The sequence below is a fragment of the Natrix helvetica genome, assembly GCF_964273705.1.
Source record: "Natrix helvetica genome assembly, chromosome: 16".
Taxonomy (NCBI): domain Eukaryota; kingdom Metazoa; phylum Chordata; class Lepidosauria; order Squamata; family Natricidae; genus Natrix; species Natrix helvetica.
This window is the reverse complement of record NC_138563.1, coordinates 4,902,507-4,907,545: the sequence shown is the minus strand read 5'-3', so window position 1 is coordinate 4,907,545 and position 5,039 is coordinate 4,902,507.

Below are 5,039 nucleotides of genomic sequence, written 5' to 3'. Positions count from 1 at the left end.
GGCAGGAGGAGAGCAGGGAAGAGCTCGTGAGGCACGCCGGGAAATGTGGTCCGCCTGGGGGCCCTCCTGCTGGGAGGAGATTCCGGGCGAACTACAACTCCCGAGAGGACGCGCGGGAAGGCGGTTTTTTTAATTCCCCGGGCTGGCTCTGGCGCAGGGCATTTCGGGAGATGGAGTCCAGCCTTCTTGCAATGGGCATGAAGCCTGCAAGGGAATAAGAGTCGTTGCGTTTGGAGCCCTTTTTTCCTTCTAAGGATGCTTTTCCCAATGGGAAGGGAGGGGGGGAGTGAGGAGGAGGGGTAGCAGGATGCAGAATAATAATAAGGAATAGAACAGAACAGAAAAGAATGAAATAGAATAGAATAGAGAATAGAATGGCATAGAATAGAGAATAGAATGGAATAGAATAGAATAAGGGATAGGATAGAATAGAATAAAATAGAATAAGGGATCGGACAGAATAGAATAAAATAGAATAAGGGATAGGATAGAATAGAATAAAATAAAATAGAATAGAATAAGGGATAGGATAGAATAGAATAAAATAGAATAGAATAAGGGATAGGATAGAATAAAATGTGTGGAACTGACCTGGCAATTGTTCGCCATCACAAGAATAGGGGATAGAATAGAATAGAATAGAATAGAGAATAGAATGGAATGAAATAGAATAGAATAGGGAATAGAATAGAATAGGGAATAGAATGAAATGAAATAGAATAGAATAGGGAATAGAATGGAATAGAATAGAATAGGGAATAGAATAGAATAGGGAACAGAATGGAATAGAATGGAATGAAATAGAATAGAATAGAGAATGGAATAGAATAGAATATAGAGTAAAAAAGAAGCGAATAGAATAGAATATAGAGTCAAGAATAGAATAGAATAGAATAGAGAATAGGAATAGAATAGAATAACAGAGTTGGAAGGGACCTTGGAGATCTTCTAGTCCAACCCCCTGTTTACGCAGGAAGCCCTATACCACTTCAGACAAACGGGTGGTCCAACATCTTCTTAAAAACTTCCAGTGTTGGAGCATTCACAATATATAATTAAATCCCTTATATTTACACCTACATTTCTTTTGCAAATGCAGCTTTGATGGTCATCACAGATGCAAAGCTGAAATCCAGCAAAGGAAACACGCAAATAGGGGATTTTTTTCCCCCACCCACAGTAAGCGAAAAGAAGTTTTGTTTCGGAAACTGTATGATATCCCGGCTGTAGAATTTTGAAGCTGACTATCCTTCTTTGTCTTGCTGCTTGGGTTTCATAATGCTTTATAAGGAACAGGTTTGGCGTGTTTCAAAGGCGCCCAGTCTCTTTAAAAAAACATTTTTTTTAGACTTTGCCATAGAGTTCTGGGTGAAAGAACAGCCCAGTTTTCTTCAAACATTCCCTAAGCCATTCAGAAATGCAAGGCATTCCTCTGGCTATTTGAAGAGAATTTCAATAGCCACTTTCTGGCTGGGTTTTCATCACCTCGTTCCATTTGGTGGGGGGGGGGGGATTTCATGGATTTATGTAGTTTTCAGTTTATGCAGGGGTGAAATAGAAATAGAATATGGTACAGAAAATTGAATTAGCCTAATAAGGATATTTTTTTCTTCTGTTCAAATCCCTGCTGGATTTGTTGGCAAGGTTTTTCAGAAATAGTTTGCCATTGCCTGCTTCCTAAAGCTGAGAGAATATGACTGGCCCATGGTGGGATTAGAAGAATAGACTAGGATAGGATAGGATAGAATAGAATATTGAAAAGAACAGACTACAATGCAATACAATATTCAATAGAATAGAATAGAACCTTGCCAACAAAGCTGCAGGGATTTGAATGAAAGAAAAAAATATTCTCATTAGACTAATTCAATTTTCTGTACCATATTCTATTTCTATTTCATATGAAGAACGGTTGCAGGAACTGGGTATGTCTAGTTTAATGAAAAGAAGGACTAAGGGAGACATGATAGCATCTTCAAATATCTCAGGGGTTGCCACAAAGAAGAGGGAGTCAAGCTATTCTCCAAGGCACCTGAAAGTAGAACAAGAATGGGTGGAAACTAATCAAGGAGAGAAGCAACTTAAAACTGAGGAGAAATTTCCTGACAGTTAGAACAATTAATCAGTGGAACAAATTGCCTCCAGAAGTTGTGAATGCCCCAACACTGGAAGTCTTTAAGAAGATGTTGGATAGCCATTTGTCTGAAACGGTATAGGGTTTCCTGCCTAGGCAGGGGGTTGGACTAGAAGACCTCCAAGATCCCTTCCAACTCTGCTATTGTACTGTATTGTATAATACAATACAATACAATATTGAATAGAATAGAATAGAATAGAATAGAATTCTTTGTTGGGCAAGTGTGATTGGACACACAAGGAATTTGTCTTTGGTGCATAAGCTCTCAGTATACGTAAAGAAAAATAAAATAGAATACATTAATCAAGAATCATAAGATAAAGCACTTAGTGATAGTCATAGGTTGCTCATAAGCAATCAAATTATATTAGGAAACAAATAAAACAATATAAAATTTAAAGATACAAACAACATGGTTATAGTCATAAGTGGGAAGAGATAGGTACTAGGAAGGAAGAGAAGAATAATAGTAGCAGACTTAGTGAATTATTTGACAGTGTTGTGGGAATTAGTTGTTAAGCAGAGTGATGGCATTCGGACCCATCCAACATGTAAACCTCCTGTTCTATGGCGGCCACAACTTTGAACGGTCATAAAACGATCAGCCGTTAAGCGAGGACTACCTGTACAGGGGTACCCCCCAAAAAATCTCTATGTGGCAACAAAAGCTGGGGTTTTTGCCTCTTTGCTGCCCTCTAGTGGACAGGTGGCTTGAAGCGTGTGGTTTTTTTTGCTGTTGGAATTGTGTCATTCACAAAAATGCAGGCAGGGACTGACTGTGGGAATCCTAAAACACCAGTGTTGACTTAATTATAGTGGTGGTGGGGGGAAACTATATTTTGCAAGGATGATTCCATTTGCAGAAAATATCCAGTAATTGTTTTGGCAATTCATTTAAAGATGTGTGTGTGTGAGAGAGGGGGGGGCAGTCACTTCTGACTGTGGGCAGAATTAGCCTTTAATGCTGCACTCTAACCACTGGGAGGGAGGGAGGGAGGGAGGGAGGGAGGGAGGGAGGGAGGGAGGGAGGAAGGAAGGAAGGAAGGAAGGAAGGAAGGAAGGGCAATAGCACTTACTTAAATACCGTTTCACAGTACTTTCCAGTCCTCTCTAAGTGGTTTACAGGGTCAGCCTGTTGCCCCCAACAATCTGCGTCCTCATTTTACCGACCTCGGAAGGACGGAAGGCTGAGTCAACCTTGAGCCAGTCAGGATCAAACTCCTTACAGTGGGCAGAGTTTAGCCTGTAATGCTGCATTCTAACAGGAAGAAAGGAAAGGAAGGAAGGAAAAGAAGGAGAAGAAGGAAGGAAGGAAGGAAAGAAGGAAGGAAGGGTAATAGCAATAGCACTTAGACTTATATACTTCTTCACAGTGCTTTACATCTCTCTCTAACCGGTTTACAGAATCAGCCTCTTGGCCCCCAACAATCTGGGTCCTCATTTGATCCACCTCGGAAGGACAGGAGGCTGAGTCAACCTGGAGCCTGGTGAGATTCGAACCGCCAAATTGCAGGCAGCCGGCAGCCAGATGCTGCAACCCTCATAAATCCATGCGGATAGCTAAGCACCTGAATTCTGATATCCCCTTGAGCATGGGGTTGCTGCAATGTTTGAAATGCAAAGACTGGACATAACTCACTTTTTTCCGCAGTAAACTAAAGGTTCTAACTCAAGGGCTACCTGTATGGAATATGTATGAAAAAACATACAGCCATGTTTAGCTGGTTTAGAGCTAAGTTGACATTTTCTGATACAGAATTTTTTGTTTGCCAGATTCTACTTTCAAGAGCCGTTTCTACTTCTATGTCCAGCCTACAGAACCCCCCCTAGACTTTTCCAAGGTCAACCAGAGTTGAATAGGTATGGAGATTTCTTTTTTACAGTATTCTTATTATTTATTTACTATACAGGCTATATTTATACGTCCACTTATCTGACCTCAGCAAAATCTGAGACAGCTAACCCAACAAAAGCATCCATGCAATAACAGGATGCAATTAAAAAAAGACATTTAAAATTCAAAAGAAGAAGAAAAAATGGCATCTAGCCTAGAACAAACTCAAACCAATGACGTGATAATATCACTAATATTATTATTAAGAGGCATGTTTACTTTTTCTTTTAAAACAATGGTGTTTACCATGACTCGCCATCCAGTAAAAGGGAAGTGCATGATTTGCAATTAAAATATACTCATCCCTAAAAGTCATCTTTAAAATGACATTACCTGGCATTAAAACAACCATTTAAATAGGAGCCAGCCGTGTGCAGCAGCTGCCAAAAAAGCCAACACAGTTCTAGGCTGCATAAACAGAGGGATAGAATCAAGTTTACGTGAAGTGTTAGTACCATTTTATAAGGCCTTGGTGAGGCCACGCTTGGAATACGGCATCCAGTTTTGGGCACCATGATGTAAAAAAAGATGTTGAGATTCTAGAAAGAGTGGAGAGAAGAGTAACAAAGAGGATCAGGGGATTGGAGGCTAAAACATATAAAGAACAGTTGCAAGAACTGGGTATGTCTAGTTTAATGAAGAGAAGGACCAGGGGAGACATGATAGCAGTCTTCCAATATCTCAGGGGTTGCCACAAAGAAGAGGGAGTCAAGCTATTCTCCAAAGCACCTGAGGGTAGAACAAGAAGCAATGGGTGGAAACTAATCAAAGAGAGAAGCAACTTAGAACTAAGATGGAATTTCTTGACAGTGAGAACAATTTATTTGTGGATTAATTGTTGCCTCCAGAAATTGTGAATGCTCCAACACTGGATCATTTTAAGAAGAAATTGAACAGCCATTTGTCTGGGGCGGTATAGGGTCTCCTTCTTGAGCAGGGGGTTGGACTAGAAGACCTCCAAGGACCCTTCCAACTCTGTTATTCCAAAATAGCATCAATCTTAAAAAA